This window comes from Rhinolophus sinicus, linkage group LG01, assembly GCF_036562045.2.
Source record: "Rhinolophus sinicus isolate RSC01 linkage group LG01, ASM3656204v1, whole genome shotgun sequence".
Classification (NCBI taxonomy): Eukaryota; Metazoa; Chordata; class Mammalia; order Chiroptera; family Rhinolophidae; genus Rhinolophus; species Rhinolophus sinicus.
In genome coordinates, this window is record NC_133751.1 from 172,717,165 (window position 1) to 172,740,272 (window position 23,108).

A 23,108-nucleotide genomic window follows, 5' to 3' on the forward strand; every position below is an offset into this window, starting at 1 on the left:
TTAAATTGGGAAATTTAGAAACGCATAAACAGATTTCTAGTGTTTCCTTCCTCTCTAGGTGTGGTGCTCGTCTCAAATGAAGCAGGATATGGGGTGGGTGCTGGCTCGAGAGGGCGTGATACACAGTGGGGAGGTGGACTCTCTAATGCAGTGCTCTAGTGCAACACAACTGCTTTTGTAGCTTTTACAAAGGAAAAAAAAATACATATTTGACGGAACTATTTAGCCAACAGATTTATTTCTAAACTGCAAGGTTGCATTGTTGCTGGATTATTCATACATTCTTACATGAAACATGATAAAGATACGGTGCATTTAGGGCTAAAATGCTGGGAAGAAATTGGTAAAGAAATAAATACACAGCACTTGCGAACTTCTGTTTTTCCCCCACTCTCACTCCCCAACCTCCTGTGTAGCTCTTGCTTTTGCTCAATTCACAGCATCATAAATCTGAAACAATACATACCATTCCTTACTTGATCACACATTAGCCAATAGGGACTCTATTGTAAGTAAGTGAGGATACGGGCTGCTTTGCTGCCAGAACATCCCTGGAGTTGCTAGTTAGGTTACAGAGTACTTTGTTTTCTTTAGGCATGGGAGGAGGAGGGAAAGCTGAAGTGTGAAGACAAAGGTGAAGGAAGACATAACCCTACCGCAGCTCAGTGTGGTCACTTTGCCGCTGTAATAGATGACTATGTGTCAATGCACATTAATATTTGATGTGCATCATCATATTATCTTTTATGTGCACTTTCACAATATTGTAAAGCAGTGAGGCTGCTCTAGACAAGGATTTATATTGCCAAGTGCTGTGGCTTTTACTTGGTGAAATTAGCACACATCCTGTACTTACAACGTCAAAAGGGATCCTTCTGTTTATGTGGAATAAACAGTCAGAGACTGGGGCCAGCCTTATTTTTGAAACACTGTATTATCTTGAGTGCATAAACACGATGCACGACAGACAAAATAGTTTTTCTTAAATGGCACACGGGTGCATTTTGTATTCTGTTCCTTAGAAACAAAGACTTAGCTTCTGTCATTATTTAAAAAAAAAATACACCCTTAAAACAGATCTGCAAGTCAAAGCTTATGCATTGTGGGATAGACCTATGAAGAAAACTGAAGAAAATGCTTAGATCTACAAAGCCTTCTGCTCATTTGTATTTTCTTTTTTTCTGAAAATTGGATACAAGCTCTGGGAAGCATTATTTGCTCACACAATGCCTGACCACATGTGCAAACCATTAAAAGGGCGTAGCTCCCCTGCCATTTTGCTGCAGTCCAAAATAAAAATGTAAATGCCAACAGAACAGTTTCTCCAGATATGCTCCAGCTGTCCCTTGTATCATTAATTCTCTTCTCAAATACAATAATCCACCCATAACAATAACCCAAATAAGATTATGTTTAGAGATCAGAAAGCACCTATGCTTGGAGGGGATAAAAAGAGAAACCAGTATATGTGGTTTGTGGAAGATAAAAATATGAACTCACAAAGGGAGTCAGTCATAAGATCTTGAAACATTTCAAGAAAATATTAAGGTCAATTTTGATATTTTCAATTTTCAATTTTGATTATTTTTCACAAAGATAACTCACCAGAATATAAATCAAACGTCTATTGAATTATTCATTCACTCATTCCATAAGCATATCTTCAGTGCTTGCTATGTGTTGGATATTACATATGCCAAAGCAGTGCCAGGATATGTATCAGAGAAGGAGCCTGTCCTTGAGGAGACTACCATCAGATACAGTTCCTGAGATAGTACGTATGTAAGTCACTATAGAGTACAGAGAGAAAATAATAAATTCAAAGAGAAAAATGATATTGGATGTGGTAGGCAGCATTGAAAATGGCTCTTAACGACTCCTAGCTCCTGGTATTCATACCCATGTGTAACCCCCTTCCCTTGAGTGTAGGCTGAACCCAGTAATTCTCCTTTAAGACAGCAAAAGTGATGGGCAGGGATGGCTTCATGGGTTCTGCATTGGTTTAATGTTCTGTTGTCACTGATTTAAAACTTTATTTTTGAATTTTGTAACTGAAGTCCAGTGACACAGTGGGGCATGCACATCAGCAGAAGAGATGCATTCAATACGTGTGTCTGCCTCCTTTTTGGCCACCCCATTCCCATACAGTGTTCTAGACGCCCAAAGAACACAGGATTTAGTGGATCAATGATTCATGGGAGTTCAGTAAGACTCAAAGCAAGTACAAAGTAAGTGGGTTACTTCTACAATTGAGTAAATGGAGAAGTGACAGCCTGAGAAACTATCCTTTCTGTTCAAACCAGACTTGCTTAGAGCACAGGAAGAAGGCAATGGCATCCTAGAAAACACAAATGACCAAGGATCTCATTCATGTTAATTTTTTTTTCTCATGTTACTTCCCTGGATCAGCCAACCACGTGTGCTAAAAAGTATGGCTTAGTAGCAAAGAGAAAGAATGACCTATAGTTCCTTTTCCTTTCAGTCTTTCCTTACCAGTACACTGAAGGTAGAGAGAGTTGTTTGAGAATGTGTATCAACAAATGAAATAAAAACAGTTGAGTTAGTTTTGTGCAGCCATTTCCATTGTTCTCATAGAACGAAATGTATATGCACATATAAGCTACAAAGTACAATTGTGTAATCTTACTGATTCTGTACACAAATTAAATGCACACATTTGCATTTAAACCTAGCTTTATATAATATAAAGATTAGCAGGAAAATTCATAATAATAATTAAAAATGTTGATCTTTCTATATTCAGAATGACAGCAAATAAAAATCATGACAACTCAAGAAAAAAATTTAACAGAAGGTAAAAAGCCTTCAATAGAACTTTTCCCCTGCTTTTTGAACTACTTCACATTTTCTTTTTGCATTAGGTGCCACAAACAGCAGGTTATGATGATGGAATGTCACTTTCAAGACTAGGTTATAAAAAAATACTCTGGCTTCCATCAATCTCAATCTATCTCTATCTCCATCTCTCTTTACCTTAATCTCTCTTTACCTCAAAGGTAGAGAGCAAGCCGCCATTTTGTGAGGGGACTTTGGCCAGGAGCCAAGAAGGACCTGTGTCCTGTCAATAACCACAGAATGAGTGTGGAGGTGGTCTTCCCCCAGGGGAACCTGGAGATGACTGCAGCCCTAGCAGAGATCCCAACTGCGACTTAGGAGGGGCCTGAGCCAGAAACACATGGTTAAGCCACACCCTGATTCCCAACCCACACAAACTATGACAGAATAAATGTTGTAAACTGACACATTCTGGTCTGGGATAATATGTTTTGCAGCAGTAAAAAAACTAAAGCATTGGGATTCAGTGGAATAAGAGCTTACTTCTAAGGACTGAGGAAGATCATTTCACATTCTTTTATGATAAGCATTTTGTGACGGAGGACCTGACATAGCAGGTAGAGGAGACTGTATAATCTAGGTTAGGGTGACATGTTTCAAAGTTTTTGATCTCAAGACCCCTTTCCTAATCTTAGAAAATACTGAGAACCTCAAAGAGCTTGTATTTATGCACAGTGTAATCTGTTGATATTTACCATAGTAGAAAATAAAACTAAGGCTTTTAAAAACATGTTCTTATTAATTTGTTTAAAAACAACATGTGTAATACATGTTCACATTAACATACTTTTATAAAAATGAAAATTTTTCTAAAATAAATTTAGTGAGAAGAATGGCAATGTGCACATATTTGAAAATTGCTTTAATGTTTGGCTTAATAGAAGAAAACTAGATTCTAATACCTGCTTCTGTATTGAAATTGTTGAATAACACATATCAAGTGGCCTCTGGAAAACTTCACTGTGCATTTCTGTGAGAATGAGAATGAAAAAGGCAAATGATACCTTAGACAACTCATTGAGAACAACTCAGCTAAGGCATGGAGATGGGGGAATTCAGAGCACATATTGGCTAAAGCATTCCATGGAAAGAAAAATCTCAGGAAGGCAGATCTCAGAAGGCTTGAAGATGATACTCAGTAGTATTCAGCAGAGGGTTTGGCAGAAATTATTTGTTGTCAATCCAAAAGCCATTCCTGCTCTCCTTTGCTAAAGAATCCTTGATTCTGTTCAGACACTGGAAGCTTGTTTCTTGAGGGGGTGTGTGTTGAGTGGTCTTCCCCTTTCCCATGATTTTTATAAGCTCAAATATGTGACATAACCATGGCAATAAAAAGAAGTCTGCTGTTGCCGGTGGCGATGGCAATGAGGAAGTTTTCACTGGGGCAGAGGCTTGCTCCGTTCTGCCCTTGGATGCTGAGCTATAAGAATATGAAGCATCGCTGTCACCCTATACATGCTTGCTGTGGCTATCCTGTTCCAGTGATGAGAAGGCCAAGGGAATCTGAGTGAGCTGACCCAGAGCCTGGACACCGATGGGTCACCGAATTGTTGAAGAGTTTGGAACTGTGAACTGACAAACGCATTAGTGTCTATGAAGACTGACTTGACTGCCATGGATTGGACTTTGAGGCCCCAGTAAGGTAATTATTAAAATATTCCAGGTAAAGGTAATATGGCTCTGAAATATGCTGGTCTCAACAAAAACAAAAAAGAGAACAAAATAGACATGCGAGAATTATGGAGGTAAAATTTGTAGGGCTTGGCAGCTGAGCAGATGGACATTAGTGTGTATGGACAGAGGAATGAAAAGGAAGCATCAGCGATGACACAATTAATTGCCTGCTTCGGTGACTAGAAGAACAGTGGTGCCAGAAACAGTGCAGATATAATAGACTTGGGAGGGAGGGTGATGGATTAAATCTGGACATGTGGTGTGAAAGAGACCCTGAAAATACATTGTACATGGTTGATGCTCAATAAATGTTTGCTGTGGTCTTTTATCTGATACCCATAGGGTTTGCTTCCTCATGTCCTTCACAATGTTAGTAAAATGTTGCCTTCTTAGGAATGCCTTTCTTGATCACTCTATCTAAACTTGTAATATTCATGCCCCCCTTCCTTAACACTCGTTCAATATGTCTTAATGAGTCCTATGCTACTTTTGTGCACTTTTTTTAACCTAAGCACTTATCTAATAAACTATGTATATGTTTACTTATTTATCGTGTTTTCCTAACAGAAAGTAAGCTCAATGATCAAGGTTTTAGTCTATTTTGTTCACTTCTGTAACCACTGCACCCCAACCAATGCCTGACACTTAGTGGATACTCAATAAATATGTTAAAGAAATGAATAAATATGCAGAACAATAAATACTCAGAGCCAGGGCTGCAAAAAATATTGGTCAATCATACATGTATGTCTAAAGCAGTAATTGAAGCCTCAGGACCAAATGAATGTATTGTAATTAGATACTGAGCTCACACAGTTAACATCAGGTATTTACTGAGTAACAAGGATTGTCCTAAACATTTTATATATGTCTTAGCATTTAACCCTTATAAAATCCTATAGGTAATTATTTCTCCAACTTTACAGATAGAGAAGCTGAGGTTCAGCGAGGTTAGGTAACAACTAAGGTCACAAAGATAGTGAGGGAGCTGGGCCTTTATGTAAAAGACCAAAATAAGCTCTCGTGTAGAAACTTTAGCAGACATTTTTATCTAATGCATGGAATTTTAAATTTCAATGGTGTGTAGTTTCAAGGAAAATGATCCAGAGTGTTTCTTACTTTCTGGCTTTGTCAAAAGTAGAAGTGACTGCTTCTTAAACTTTTAAGAAAAGTAATTCCTGACTTTGAAATCAGAAGAACATTCAGGTAACTATGCATATTTGTAAACATATCTTCTAATGAAAATAAAAATTAACAGTTAAAAATAAAATAAATTGTTTTATTGAAAAGACAATGCACTTTTAGCCCTATTGGTTTTCTACCTGGAATTGTAGGACCTTATAAAATAATACACTAGCAGTGTAGGAAATATACTTCAAGTCATGTGTTCATTGTAAGTTAAAATTACATGACTTAGAAGGTTAGTCGTGACAGCTTTTCCCTTAATGCCTCAGAGATGTTCTTCACAAAGAAAATGACCACACACACACTTATTTCATTTAAAACAGACCAGCCTCAGGATGGTTTTCTTCCTTCTGTGGAAAAGCAGGGTATTAATGAAGATAAGAACTCTTTTGGCTTTGCAACACATTTTTACATTTCTTTCATGGACATGAGATGGAAAAACAAGATGAAAATGATTCTTTTATTGGGCATTCAATTAACAAATGTCATGACTTTCCCATTAGTCTGTATAAACCCTAGAAATGAGTTCAGATGAGAATGTGTTATTATGTGGAGGAAAAGATGGAAGTGTATAACCTTGGGCAGATCGTTTAACTTCTCTCTGCTTTACATTTACAAGCAGTAATACAAAGAGACAGGATTATATGATCTCTAAGGTGCCATCCAGATGGATTTAACACACTATGATTATTTGAGAGCCAATTTAGTGCAGCAGTAAGGAGCCTGGGCTCTGGAACCAGATTGCCTCCACTTAGGTCCTGCTTCAGTTCACTTATTATCCATATGATATGACGTAAGGGACCTGGTAACCCTTTAAGCCTCAGTTTTCTCTTTTGCCAAATGAGGATAGTAACCTTTCTAGGGCTCTTTTGAATATTAAACATAATCGTTGTTGTAAACTATTTAGTATTGGATTTAGTAAAAAAAAAAAAAAATGAACAAGTATTGTGAACAATTGCTATTTACTTTATATTTTACATTCAACTCCTTTTTTCCCTTTAACAACAACAACAAAAATTTTCCTAAGAATTCAGGATGATATGATTTTTCTTCATTGAAACTCTTTAATCTATTTAACACCTATTCTATTATTCAAAGTATAAAAAAAATAAGTCAAAGCATTAATTTCATTTACGATCCCAAACAATTGATGTGATCGCCTTCACCCCCGCCTAAGCAGAATAAGTGTTAAGATTCAAGGCCTAGTCAAATGGGTGCTTTGGAGACTTATGAAGAATTTCTGAGATAAGTTAGGACACCACTGTACAGGTCACCAATGAGTGAATGAGTGACATTCCTCCAAGTCACAGTCTGAACAATAAATTTTTATGATATAAGCAAAGAGAAACACTTTTGAGGTATATTTGTTTAAAATAAGAAATTCAAAGAAAACTGAGGTTAATGATAATAGTTATTATGTATCTTCCTAACCCCCTCAAATAATAGATATCCAAATTTGCTTTATGTGAATGTGAACATGGAGCTTCAGAAAGGTTAAGGAACCTGCCTAAGATCACACAGAAGTAAGTGGCAGCACCAACATTTAAGCTCAGGCAATCTGACTTCAGCATCTGGGCCCTTAATTAGACTGCTTTTAGCACAAGAGCCCCCTTTTTTTTGTTTTCAGGTTGTTTTACACAAAGTCTATGCTCTCTTAAGATACCAAGTTGCCTCATTATATACATCTATCCATACACTCATCTGTCCATCCATCCATCCATCCATCCACCCATCCATCCAAGCATGTCTTTGTCTATTCAAATATGACCACCAGGATTTGATCAATGAGTGAGACAGATTTGTTAGACTTGACTTTGATATCGTGTGATCATCACACACCTGTGATTCAGGTCCAGCTCAACAGCCAATTGAGTATTTCCTCTGGTGGGGGCTTTTTGTTAGGTAGTGAAAATTCTCTTCTTGTGAAAGAAATTTCCTAACAGAGCGAGTTTTACGAGTTTGTTTCTCTCTCCTCTTTTAGAAAGAAAAAAAAAAAGTTTTCTCTTTTTAAAGCATGATTTTGAGTTTTAAAAATAAATAAAACAGATTATTTCCTATTTAAAGTTCACAATGAATCTTAGAATTTCATTTAAAATATTCAAAACACTATCTCAAATATATTTTTAAGTATAATTCCTCAAATTTAAAATTAGGTCACTACAAGTAGTGAAATACCGAGCTAAAAAAGATATTCATTTCCTTTCCCTTCTACTTTCGTCATCACTTCTCCACGGGAAAACAACTCACTAATAATGTTGCACATTGTAGGAACAAAAATGGATTTACCTCTTTTTTGTTCTCTTTTCTTTTTACTAGTCTCTAGATTTGTAGGCCTCACATGGAAAATCAATTTCTGCTTTATTCTTGTAAGCTTGGATTTATCTTCCTAAATATATCCTTCTCGTCAAAAGCCAATCAAGCGTTTTGCTATCCCTGTTTATAAACTGTTGTCCTACTTTATGCTTTTGGTTCTGATTAACTGGTTCTTTTTTCTCCTTTGTCATAGGCAGTGTGATGCTGGAGATCTGGAAGCACCTCTACCTGTTCTCGCAACTTCCTGATGCTCAGGCAAGTCAACCTAATTTATGTTAGCTTTGAGGAGGAGGCAGGGAGAGTGACACAGCCCGCCAGTCGGAAGAGTTCACCAGTTTCCCTGAAGGAGGTGGCCTCTCCTAGTTATCTCTGTGTGGAGCCTGAATGGGGAGGTGAACACATCTGTGGTTATGTTTCCAGGGTTACCCCACTGCAACACCTTTGGAGAGAATCTTAGTCCATTGGGACTGCTACAACACAATTGCCATAAGTTTGGTATTTATGGTATGGGTGGCTTTTAAACAACAGAAATTTATTTTTCACAGTTGTGGGGGCTAGGGAGACCAAGATCATGGCGCCAGCCCGTTTGGTGTCTGGTGAGTGCCTGTTTCCTCATAGATGGCTCTCATTTTGCTATAAAGTCACGTGGTGGAAGCGGTGTGCTGGCTCTCTCAGCTCTCTTTTATAAAGACACTAACCACATTCATGAGGACTCTCCCCTTAAGACCTCCTCCCAAAGGCCCACATCCTAATACCACAATATGTTTTCAACATATGAATTTGTGTGTGGGAGGGTATATATTCAGGCCATAGCAGTCAGTTCCATTTACCGACTTTTTTCTCTGCTTTCTTTAATGACTCTCAATTTCTCCACTGTTTCCTATCTCAGGAGTCTATCTCACTCACATTTACCTTTCCTCATTGATGTTGAGTTCATCAGTCAGGATAAGGTGTTATGCTGCAGTAACAAACAACTTCAGCATCACAGGGGCTTAAAACAACAAAGATCTATTTCTTATTCATGTTACCTGTCACCCAAAGACCCAGGATGATGAAGCAGTCACTTAACTTGAACACTGCAGGTTACTATACCAGAAAGAGGAAAGAACTCGACAGAGACTTGCAGTGACAATCAGAAACTCAGCCATGGGTCAAGGTCTTGAACTAGACACCTGAGGTTCTTCAACCTCAAGGGAACCAAGAAGTACAATCCTGTGATACAGTCCTATTTCTCCTACTCTGGAGGTGGAAAATAGAAGTATTCAGTGAGCAGCAGGGCAGTGATTTTATCTTTTAATTAAACAAGTGGAGGATAGCAGTTCCTATGTTCCCTCCCACCTTTGGTCTATTTCCAATTTCTTGCCTCTTAATACATCCTGATATCTTTCTATTTTCCTTTATTTCTGAATCACATTATTTTCAGTAAATATTTTGTGTCCTTTTCCCCAACAGTCTAACTTTTGGCTAGGCCAGTGTCTATTTCATTCCTTAGCCCCAAATCCATTTTCTTTATTAGATTTCTCTGAACTCCTGCAGCTCTTTCTGTCTGCACCACACAACTTAACCTTTAATTACTTGCCTACTGGGTATTTCGCTTGGTTCTGCCTTTTATCAGCTGAATCAGAACATAGCTTTCTCTCACCGTCTCCCTCCCCTACTCCAAATTGACTCTACCTCCTGATCCCTGTTTCCAAAGTTGTTCCATTATTCTTCCCAGCACTCAGCCTCAAAAATCTTTATTTCTCTTTGCCTCTTTTTCTAATCTCTTGCTTCTCATAATTGAGTGGTTACCGAACTCTTCCCCATGCACCCACTGTGCTTGCATGGCTCAAATGACATAGCAAAAGTGGAAAACATATTGCAGACTCTAAATATAAGAGGATATTGCTCTCTATTCCTTTAACTATTTTTCATTCCTTCCTCCATTTTATTTATTCATCATTCATTTGTCCACGCACTTACTCAGGACCTAAGTGCTTTCTTGGAACTGCTTGTTATTGAGGGAGATGCAAATTAAATATAAGTTTCTGTTCTCCAGGAGGTAACATTGCAGTTGAGGAAATCACGTATCCCCATTTCAAGGTAACTAGGTGCTAATATAATTGAAACAAGGAAAAATGCTCTGGGATATGGGAGAAGGCATCAATAATGATGTTCTGGAGTGGTCTAGTAAGGCTTCAGGAGGAAGTGAGAGTGGGGAAGACTAAATTATTTCACTACCAGATGAAAACATCTGAAAGCTTCTCAGCATACTTAGAATGAAATCAATACTCTTCATTAAGGCCCATAAGAACTTTCATGGTTAGGCCCCTTCTAAATTTCACCTAAGACCTTCTTTCTTATTTTCTAGGCTCCAGCCACATGAATCTTCTGTCAATTCCTTCAGCATACCAAGCCCTTCTGCATTCTGTGCCTTTGGACCAGAGATTTTCTTTGCTCAGAATTCTGTTTCTACAGATATTTGTGAGGCTAGCTCTTTCTTGTTATTGGATTCAAATGACAATCCTAAGAGAGGTGTTCCCTAAATACGCATCTTAAATAGCATCACCGTCTCCCAGGATCCTGCTTTTCAGAACTCCTGTTTTCTTTTTTAAAAACGTGTCTTAAATCATCTTTCTTCCTCCTTCCCTTTCTTTTTACTTGTTTATTTCTTGATGACCAATCTCCATGTCTGTTCTTTCTTAGGATGTCTATGTCACCCTCTTGGACTGGAACTTCCTCAGGATATAAGACCTTTACAGGTGTGAGTTTTGTCTGTGTTATACACTATTGCCAGGGCACAGATAGAACATGACCCATCATATGCACTAAACACATATCTATTGCTACTGTACAGCTTCCCTGACTCCAATGTCTCTTTCTTTCAGGGACAATTGTCAAACTTCATTACTGGTTTCTTTCTCCTTACCATGTAACAAATGTTCTGGCCAGAGTGATATATGAGGAAGTGAGGAATGCCCGTCCCAAGACTGGCCAATAAAAACTCCCATATATGGTCTTTTCTTTTCTTTTCTTTTCTTTTCTTTTCTTTTCTTTTCTTTTCTTTTCTTTTCTTTTCTTTTCTTTTCTTCTTTTCGTCTCGTCTCGTCTCTTCTCTTTTCTTTCCTTTTACCTTCTATTAAATAATGAATAGGACTTCAGTGACTTACAGAAGGGCAGGCAGGTCCATGATAGGGAAAAAAACACGGTTCCTAAAAGATCATGTGTACAACTGCCTTATTAGGAACATTTGCCTTAAACTGTGAGGAGAGCAGGAATTAAATGTGTGTGTGCGGTGTGTTTGTGTGTGTGTGTGTGTGTGTGTGTGTGTGTGATACTTCTGATAATTTGGCATTTCTCTGTTATAACATTTAGTGATACTTACCCAAACTAATACACTTGACAATCATGTCTTCCATCATTTCGCTATAGGTACTATTCCAACTCTTCAGGTACTATATATATTCTCAGTCATAAGCTACTCTTTCCTCTGACAGTACAGCTTCTTTAACTCTACCTTAATTCTACCTTGACATCTACCCTCTAGCATTACACAATGAAAAGAACATGAATATTGAAAATATTTTAGAAAAATCTGAAATTGAATTCAAGAACTACCTACCTAGCAACATTACATTTGGCATGTTACTAGTATTTACCTCCCCAAAACTTAGTTTCTTTCTATAAATAAAGGGAAGAAAATAATATCTAACTCACTGAACTGTTGTAAAGAATTTAAAGAGATGGTGCACTTGACTTCTATAGATGAGGCACTTGACTTGCATGCTATATAAACACACATTTCTTTCTCTGTTTTCCCAAGGAAATTTCTCTCCCTTCTTTACACCAGCAAAACTCTTCCAAGTCTTGCAAATTCTCCACTGTGCCCCTAGTTTTCTGGAGCACAATGTTCACCAAATAGGCAAAAGTGTGACCTCTGGGTTCAAATCTGAACTTGACCCTTAATGGCTAAGAAAACTAAGACAAGTTACTGAACACCTTTGTGCATCAATTTTCATGATATTTAAAACTGAAATAGTAATAGTACCTAACTTGTAGTTTTCTTGCAAAGGTTAAATAAGTTAATTAATGCAAAGCCCTTACAGGAGTGTAGGGCACAAAGTTAGTGCTCACTATAGCTTAGTTGTTATTTTAAAATTATTCTCTCAAAACTTTCAGACTCAATCATCCCAGTTCATGTGGACACTGACCTTTTCTATACTTAAGATACTTGTTGTGTCCATGGTATTGTCTTATTTCCTATTAAAAAGAAATTCTCCCTGACTAGCAACTGTGTACGCTACAGTTTTTAATATCTACAATGTTCTACATCAACCCTTCTAGCCAATGTTCTAGGCAGCAAAATTGGAATTAAACTAAATTACATTTTTTTTAAAAATTGCAGGCCTACTGCCCTCGTGCACTCTATTTTATTACTATGTGTTGTTCTGTGACTAATGCTAAGATTTTTTCCCCTCTAATTCAAACAAAACAGAAACAAACTCACAGAAACAGAGAACAAATTGATCATCGCCAGATGGGAGGATGGTTGGAGGGATGGGGGAAAAAGGTGAAAGAAATTAAGAAGTACAAATTGCCAGTTATTAATATAGTCACAGCCTACGGAATATAGTAAATAACATTGTAATAACTAAGGATGGTGGGTACTAGATGGGCATTAGATTTATCAGGGTGATCACTTCGTAAGGTATATAAATGTCTATTCACTATGTTGTACACCTAAAACTAATATGTCAACTCTAACTGAAAAATAAATTTAAAAAAAATTTAAAATAAATGACTAAACAAATTTGAAACTGTACTTCGAGTTGGGACAAACAAAAATTGGGGGAAAAAGATACAATAGATGAATAAGTGGATTAAAACTTCCAGAAGCTTGATTATACTAATATAGGACTATAAATCCCATTATGAACATTAAAAAATATATAGTCAAATATATGTACCAAAATATTGGTTACTTATTGATTATCTGAGTCAAAATAGAAAGAACAGAATTGATAGTAGATATACATATATCTCAGTTACATTTTGTATTCTAAATCCAAAAATATAATCGTTAAGCCCTACGTTAAAATCTATTACTTTGCATATTTTCTCTTTGCTTCTCATTTCTATTTTTTAATCATTTAACTAATTACAAACAAAACAAGCATATTTGTCATAAAAATCTGAACAATGTTTTCCCATTTTTCACAAACTTGTATAAGAACCACATCTCTTATGTTCTAGGACCATCTCAAGATCACTGGCACTCTTCCTTACTCTGCTGCATGAACAAATTATCTTTCAACAACTGCTTAGTTTTGTGATCTGTACAAGGGAATTATAATCCTAAAGACCCATATGAAATATTTTAGGGGTTCTGCCTAATTTCTGGTTGAGATAACTATAATTAATAGAAAAAGACTAAAATACATTTGCCTTTGATTCCTCTTGTTTTAACCCTGTACTTAGTCAAATAAAGCAACAACATATCTGGATATCATTATACAGGTCTTACAGAGAATCACCTCTACAGAGACATAATTTTCAACTTTAGAATTTTATCATTAATATATTAGATTAAGATCCAATATAAATAATTTTATATAATTTATAAGCTAGTTACTAAGGATGTTGTCTTTTATTTCATTCAAAATGTTATTAAAGGCATACAGTATAAATTTGGGTGGCGTTCAGAACTTACTAAAGTGTCTCCTGATGAACTAGTTGTTTTTTCTTTTTTATATTAATTTATTAGGGTACCATTGGTTAATAACATTGTGTAAGTTTCAGATGTACAATTCTATAATACGTCTTCTGTATATTGCATTGTGTGCTCACCAGCCAAAGGCGTGTCTCCTTCTGTCATCATATATTTGAACCCCTTTACCCCTTACATCCTCCCCCTACCGCCCTTCATCTGGTAACCACCATACTGTTGTCTGTGTTTATGAGTTTGTTTGTTTGGTTTGGTTCATTTAGTGCTTTCTGTTTTATATCCCACATATGAGTGAAATTGTATGTTTCTTGTCCTTTTCTGTCTGACTTATTTCACTTAACATGATAGTCTCAAGATCCATCCATGTTGTCGCAAATGGCAATATATCATCATTTTTTATGGCTCAGTAATATGTCACTGTAGCTATGTCTTACATCTTCTTTATCCAATCATCCATCAAAGGACACTTCAGCTGTTTCCATGTCTTGTCTATTATGAATAATGCTGCAGTTAACATAGGGGTACATATATCTTTACAAATAAATGTTTTCAAAGTTTTTGGGTAGATACCCAGAAGAGGGATTGCTGGGTCATATGGTAATTCTAGTCTTAATATTTTTGTTGAATCTCCATATTGTTTTCCATAATGGCTGTACCAATTGATATTCCCACCAGCAGTGTGTGAGGGTGCCTTTTTCTCCACATCCCCTCTAACACTTGTTAGTTCTTGTCTTGTCAATAACAACCATTCTAATTGGTGGTATCTCATTGTGGTTTTGATTTGCATTTCTCTTATAGCTAGCTAAGTTGAGCATCTTTTCATGTATCTATTGGCCATCTGTATGTCTTCATGGGAAATTACACCACAAGAATTACTTCTTTTATTTCTTTCCTTGAATTCCAGGATACTTACAGTTAGCATTTTTGATTAATTGTAGCAGCTTCTCTTAATTTGATATTTTTTTACAATTATTTTTTTTCTATCCTATCTTTTTCCTTCTTTCTTCTCCTCAACACTTTTATTATTCAACCCTTCAATTTTTTTTCTCTTATTTAAATAGCTTCATTGTATTTTTACTTTTCACACTCTTGCTTCAAATCCTTTAAAGAACATCCCATTTCCTTGCTTTCTAAACAGATGACTAGTCAATATGAAAACTTATTTATATTAATTTCTATATCAGGGTTAAAATATAGAATTGTAAATGCTACCCTCTGGACACAGTAGACCAACTTTTCTAAATAAAAATGACTTAGTGGAAACTTTAGGCCAAAGGGAAACAGGAACAATACCACTGTGATCACGGGATACTTGTGAAGTAGGTCTTTATAGCTCAAAGTAATTTTGCTCCTATCTTAGATGATGTTTAAATTCAAAGGAACCATGGAAATCATCTAGACCATCACCCTATTTCCTATATTTTATCTATGAGAAAAATGTAGTTAGTTCTGGCATAAGGATAGGTATATACATCAATGAAATAAATGAGAGTTCAAAAAATAAACCCTCATATATAGGATCAATTGATTTTTTTACAAAGTTGCCAAGAAAAGTTCAATGAAAAAAGAATTGCCTTTTTCACAAATGGTATTGAAACAACTGGATATCTACATGCAAAACTAATTTAGGACTCATTCTTCCCTCCATACACAAAAATAAACTCAAAATGAATCAGAGGCCAAAATACAAGAGCTAAAGCCATTTAGGAGAAAAGATAGGGGTAAATCTTGTGATCCTGAGTTAAGCAAAGACTTCCTAGATATGACACCAAAAACACAAGTGAAAAATGAAAAGACAAACAAACTGGAATTCATCAAAATTCAAAATTTTTGTGCTTTAAAAGTGAAAATCACAAAAAGGAAAATACAACTCCACAGGATAGAGAAAATATTTGCACATCATATATATTTGGTAAAAGGATATACCTATAATATGTTATAAAAATGTTCTTACAACTCAATAATAAATAGGTAAATAACTCAATAAAAATTTGGGTATCTTCTTTCTCCAAAGAAGATACCCAAATGATCAACAAGCACATGAAAAGAGACTCAACATCAGTAGCTATCTGGGAAATGCAAATCAAAACCACAATTAGATACCACTTTACACCTACTTGGATTATAATTCTCAAAAAGATGGTAATGACAAGTATTAGCAAGTATATGGAGAAGTTTGGATCCTCACACACTACTTAAGGAAATATATAATGGTGTAGCCACTTTGGAAAGCAGTCTGGCAGTTGTTTAAAAAGTTAATTATAAGATTACCATTTGAGCTAGCAATTCCACATCTAGGTACATATCCCTGAAAAGTGAAAACATATGCCTAGACTAAAACTTGTAAACACACATACACATACACATTTGTACACAAATGTTTGTAACAGCATTATATGAATAGCCAAAAATTGGAAACAACCCAAATGTTCATCAACTGATAAATGAATAAACAAAATGTTGTATATCTATCTATACAATGAAATATTTTCCATCAATCGAAAGAACAAAATACTGATACATGCTACAATGAACATGGACCTTGAAAACATCATGCTAAGTGAAACAAGACCAGTCACAAAGTACCATATATTGAATGATTCCATTTATATAAAATATCAGAATAGGAAAATCTATAGAGATATAAAGTAGATGAGTTGTTGCCTACAGATGCAGGAGGGGAAACTTCGGGAGAAATGAAGAGGGGTTACTAATGCTACAAGTTTTTTTAAGGGGTGATGAAAATATTTCAAGATTGATTGTGTTGATGGTTGCACAACTTGGTGCATATATTAAAAGCATTAAATTGGATACTTTAAATGAATGAGTTTTGTGTGAATTATATTACAATATGGCTGTAGATCTATCATCTATCTATGTAATCTAATCTATGAAAAAAAAAAACAAAACAAAAAAACAAAAAAAAAAAAAACAGAGGCCAAAAGAAATGTGATTTATCCAAGATGAGAATTCAGTTCTCTGAACTGGCAGTTTAGTAGTCTTTCTACTGTGTCATGCCAGCTCTTTCCTCTCTCTCTTTTTTAAATCTCTCTTTGGTAGCTTTGATGAGATAGTGGCATGAGTCACTTGAGCCCTTCCTTTTGCTACATGTTGATCACCCTTAAGCTTTCAGGGATTTCATATATTTATTTGTAAAATGATGATAACATTACCTAATCTACCTACATTATAGAGATATCAGAGGACCACAAGAGAGAAGAAAGTAGTCTGAAAAGTATAAGGTTTTCAATATGTTAGAAGATTTTCCTTTTCATTTGACTGTCCCATCATGCCATGTATGATTCAAAAGGGAAATACTTCCTCCAACATAATTACAAAAAGACAATTGTTAAAAGACTTACGAATTCAATATTCCATAATATATTCCCTAAGCATGTAATAACTTTGCACAAAAATGTTAGATACTGATATATTGATTGATACAGGGTTTTTTTTTTAATTTTTTTTTCCTTAAGTCTGACTGTCTAATGTCGCTGCATTGCAGACAGCTTCTTGCAGTTTATTTTTCTCTAATCAATACATTTGCTACAGAAGAGAAAACATATTCAAATGAAACTAAACTGTATACTTTCATTAAAAACATTATTTTTATTTAATTGTCATAATTGATAATTTGATGCTATATGTGAATGTCTTAGATTACCACATTTATGTAGATATCTCTAAATACATCGTTAATTGTTGCTAATGTGAAGCTAATATTTTTTGATTTATTATTTTTATGAAAAGGTTTACCAGAACAAATTAAATATTTAAAATTAAAGGCCAATTCTTAAGTCTCATTTAATTTATTCCATTCATTTGTATTAAGTGTACCTTTCTCTAACATCTTAACAATTTTATCAAGAAACATGTTAAAACTGAAAATACCTATTAACAATCAATGTATTTTTATATATTTCTGTTCTATGATGAAAGTATATTTTTATTTTAAACACTCAGTTGGATTATGAAAGGCCTAATTCTCTCATAAGCAGCAGTTTTTACTTTAAAATTTAGATTATTTAACAAATTGATTAAACAGTCAATTTAAAAGACAAATTAGTATCATTCAGGGGTGGTCCACATGTTGATAACCCAGAATTCTGATTGGCCAAAATTTAAAACCCAACAGCTCTAATTCCACAAATGTTAAAAATAAGTCCATTATCACTTTTGAGAAATACTTTGTCAGAGATACCCACTATTGCCTACACATTATATCTGGCATTATTCCTGGTACTTTTTGGCGTACTTATAAAGGTGGCCAGGTTCCCTGTAAATATCAGCATTTTACATGGGCAAAAGCAGTTAATAAAAATCAGTCATTTATTATAAACCAAATGTGCTTGTACCTAATCCCACTCTTCTGAATTTTTTTCAACTTTTGATGTGTTGATTTTAGTCTATCCTTAATATAAAATGTATCTATAGACACTGTTGCAGAGTTAACAGTAAAACTACAAATTGATGATAATTTCAAGACAAAGCAGAGAACTATCTGTTCCTTCAGTGTTTTCTTCACTGAATTCTGACTTTCACTGCTTCGTGATACCATCTGGCTGAACACTGACATTTCATAGTTTATAAATGTAAAGATATCTACCTATGAGTTTAAAAATTGATCTGCACAAAAGAAATAAAAAAAACACTTTATATACAACAAATTTGTTATTAAAAATACAAAACTAACATCTCACTTTTGTCATGCTGACAATTTGACACATATACACATGCAGGAGAAAAGTTCCAATTTAGTCATTTGGACAGCTGAAGATTGTATATTCTTAACATGATGAACACACTGTCACTGAGTTTTTACACTGACAGAGAGATATGTATTCAAAATATTTCATGTACTAAATATTGCAATAATCTCTGCATGTATAAATGGCAGTTACAATAGTTTCTGTTCTAATCGATTAAAAGTATGTCTTAAACAAGTTAATATTAAGTGTACTAAAAATCACAACAGTTCAAGAATCTATGACCTTATATAAAGAAATCCAAAATACAACTATAAAAGCAAGGAACAATTACTGCCATGCAAAATTTTATACTAAAAACTGCACAGAAATGCAATTTAAAATGGCTAACTCAAATTTACACCACAATAAAAACGTCAGCAGTAAGTTCTACCAACAATGCTTGCAAGGTTTTAGGAAACGAAATACATTCTCTTTTCTGGTTTAATGGTGTAAATCAGATGTTGAAATCCATGGAACAAGTCATCTGTTTCTGTCTTCTATCTCAAGAAATTAGCTCTTTAACAGTTGTTTTTATAAAACCTTTCCTTCAGTTGAATCAGAAGCAGGATAATTTTCATGTATATTTTTACAAATCTGTGCCATTGTAACTTCCTCCAAGTTAGCACTGGCCAATCATTTCTTTACTGTTTCCTTTAATTCTTCACCGGTAGGAAGTTTCAATTTTTAAATTAAAGGTTCATCATCTTAACTATCATCAGATTCACTTTCTTCCTTTTTTTTTTTTTTTTTAACTGTTTTGATTCTTCTTGATGGTGCTGCTATAGCTTTCTTCGTATTAGCACTTTTAACAGATTTTTTTTTTACTTTCAGAAGTGGCTTTCTGTGTAGGTTTTTATCTTTTAGAAAGCTTTTATTTTTCTTTTTTGGTGGCTCCTCTTCATTTTCTTTATTTTTTTCTTCTGAAGTCTCTTCCTTGTTTTTCTTTTCATCTTCATCACTGCTCAATTCATCTGACAGAATCTCAGGACACTTGGTTTGCTTAGCTTTCTTTGCCATTTCAGAACTGTCCCATTCCTTTTTATTGCCTTTGCTAGAAGTGTTTTTTCAGAGTTTGGCAATGGTTTGCCAGAAGCCTTTGGATACTTAAGAAGTTCAAGATTATCTTCATCAGATCACTGTTTGATTACTCCCAATCAAGAACCTCACAGATGCTCTTTAACATGGCATTTCTAAAATTTGTGAACATTTCTTCCTTCTTTTTGTACTGGGTACTTTCTTTTACAAATGGAAAGCCACTGAACTGGCCCAGATTCTTCTTTAATGGGGACACTGTGAGTGGTCTGTTGTCAAGTAGTTTATGTAGATTTCTGAGTTCATCCATTTTCTTCTTACTCAGAAAGAAATGTATCCTTTTAATTTCACAAAGTTTCTGCCCCTTTCCTTGTGCAATGGTAAATGGCTTTCTTTGTAAAGAAGAGATTTGCATTGTCAACCTCTCTACTTTTTCCCTTTTCTCTCTTGCCTTCCACCAGGAGACTCTTCTTTTTCTCCCTCCTCTTCTTCTCTCTCCCTCAGTCTCTCTGTCCTCCTTGTTATCCTCTTTACTTTTCTCTTTCTGGCTAGGAATTTTGGGTTCTTTTTTGCATGTGGGCTGGTTGGGGATTCCCTCTCTCTGGGCAGCAGGGCCCGAGGAGGATATGCTGTGGACGCTGGTGGGTCCCAGCTGCCATGGGCCTGGCACGTGTGGGCACATAGAGGCCTCAGGCAGCCACAGGCCATGAAGACAAGGTGCACAGGGCCCACTGTCTGCTGTCTGGAATGCTGGAGTGATGCTTGCACTAAGCTCTTGGCTCCCCAGAATCAACAAGATTTGTGAAGCTATTTTTTTTTTTTTCTTACTTTTGCTTTTCCCCCAATTGTTATGCATGTCTCCCCAATATACATCTCTTAATATCTGCTAATTCTAGGCACTTATGGCTAGTTCAGACCTAGCATTCCTTTTATTACCCTGGATAATACTATTTTAATTATAGAAAGCTCATTTTAGGATGAGGGCAGAGAACAGAGTCAATTGTTATGTCAAAGACTTGGAAAAGACTGCAACGAATAAAAAAGAGCTGTTATAAACAACCTTGGAAGATCACCCTTCCCAAGGGCATTGTCCAGATTTCTTGTTTCATTCATAGCTTAATGATGAAGGGATGAATGGACCCAATGTTACTTTGCATTGTGGGGACTAAACAAAACGGATATTTGTTTTGTTTTTGTTTTTTACTTAAACAAACATATAGATCTTCAGCAGTATTGGTTTTTCGAGTGGTGTTGCATATAATCTTACAATTTGTTCAGTCATGTACTAGATATTATACATCCTGTTAGGGGAATGTATCTGGAACAGATGGATGTGAGCTGCTGAGGATGGCTTGCTGATTTGTTGTTTAGATGAACCAACACATACAATATATGAGTATTTGGAAGTAAACCACTGAAGACCAGAAATAGTTTCTACCCAATTTAAAACACCTTTGGGAGGACAGTTTCTCAGTAAATAATGCTTATACCTCAGAAAGCTACTTATTATGAATGCTCTGGAAACAGACAATGGAAATGTTTTCAGTACATATAATGTCTAGTCTCTTGGTGTTAATAAAAAAAAAGTCTAATGTAGACTTAGAGAAGACTTAGGTTTTGGTAAACTTTTTAGATCACAAATGTGAGGACAGTACCCTCAAATTCATTCTCTTGTGAAATGGAAAAAAAAATTTGAAAGAATAATTAGAATTTGGGCCACAGAAATTATGTTCAAATATAAATATATTATTCATAAATTTGTTTAGCATTCATAACATTCTCCTAACTTAGCCTCAAGGTTAAGTAAAATTTTTGAGTGAGGCTTTGTTGGTGTGTAAAATATTAGACTCATTAGAAATACATACATACATACACACGCACGGGAGGAAAATATACCTCCAAATTTACAGTAATTATTTTGGAATGATGGGATGACATTTCAATAGAGTTTTTTTTTTTATATTTCTAGTCTTCCAATTTCTATGATAAACATGTACAACTTTTAAAATTAAAAAAGGCCATAACATTTTAATGTAACCATCAAAAATATAATTAGATGGGGACATAAGAGGCTTGACATCATATTTTTAAGTGCTAAATAAAAATATGTAGCATTGCCACTAAATGGGGATTAAAGCCCACTGGTATATGGGCCATATTTATTTGCCATTTAATTTGGTGATTCTTCCCTCTTTCTCAATATCTCCTAATTTCTATTCTTGCAGCAAGAATATGCTTTTTTGTAATAAACTGTCCTCTGCCACTTGGAAAAGGGCACGTAGCCCATTAACTATTCCCAATTTATTAAGGAATGAATCCTACCTTGTTTAGCAAATGGCTTACTGAGGAGTGCCCTTGCTCTTCGGGGTTCCTCAATGCTCTGCCTTTTGTGTAGCCCTTTGAAATATTGCTGATAATGGCACACCAGCATGAGAGAAAGGGGGAGTGTTATCATGGCCAGTTTCTAACAGCTGTATTATCTGCCCCTTTTCTGGGTAAAAATCTGAAACTTATCACTAGTTATAATGTATAAATAATGTTTACGCTGGTCCATAATCAGGGTTGCTATTGCCACTTCAAAACAAGTAAATTGAAGTTGAAGGGGCCAAAATAGCCAGGTTTTGGTGAAGATATGTCTCTTCTCTGAAACCTCATGGTGAATAACCTTCCCACTCAATTAGTACACACAGTTATAATAAGGATATTCTCTAATATTCTCCCTAGGTAATAATTCCCTATCTCTCAAAAAAATAAGTAAAAAACAAACAGTCTTCAAAGAAATAAGGTGTAGTTACTTAACGGGAAAGAAAATACTTCAAGGGCATCACAGACAATGTGAACTTGTTAGTAGTGAATTTCATCACAAAGTGGCACTCAGCATCTTTGCTTTTATATTCTGTTAGGTATATGCAGTTTATGGGTGTGTACACTTAATACACACTACACAAACACACACACACAATTTATGTCATTAAATATATGGGAAGATAATGAGTGGTGATTAAGAGCATGGTCTTTGGAGTCGGTCTCAGGAAGTTCAAATCCTAGGTCTTCTACTTACTGTTTGGCTCTGGGCAGTTTGCGTAACCTGCCTGTGCCTCAGTTTCCTTCTTTGTAAAATGAAATTATTAGTGTGTCTAACATCATAAGATTATTGGGAGGATTAAATGGCTCATGAATGTAAATATTACAATGGTGCCTGCCACATGTTTCCCAACTTATACTTTTGAAAGTTCTCTCATTATTTTGATAACTACAATGAGATTCATATTTTTATCTCCAACGCTGGGATGTTACACCAGGATGCTAGAACTTGGAGCATGTACTCCCTGATTCTAAGGGACAGGAATCCCTTACTCAGAATATATTAGAAACTGAGACCCAGAAAACTGCAGAGGAAATTGAGAGTGAGGGTTTGGTGAGTGAGCACTGGAGAAGTAAGGCAGGATATAGTTTACAGCAAGATTTTCTTTCTTTTCTTTCTTTTTTTACAGCATGATTTTTTAAAGCAAGGAAAAACCAAAACAAGTAATGAAAAAAATTAAGTTAGTGACAGAAATACAATCTGTACTTATTTTGTCTGATTTCTTTTGCCT

General features: G+C 35.4%; 1 protein-coding gene and 1 pseudogene across 1 annotated transcript in view; both read right to left on the minus strand.

The window, feature by feature from the left end:
• The window catches only part of TMEFF2 (transmembrane protein with EGF like and two follistatin like domains 2), a 230,036-nt gene that overhangs the window by 75,690 nt on the left and 131,238 nt on the right, over positions 1–23,108 (minus strand). The gene's annotated exons all lie outside the window — the stretch shown is intronic.
• LOC109452035 (protein DEK) lies at positions 18,923–20,466 on the minus strand (annotated as a pseudogene).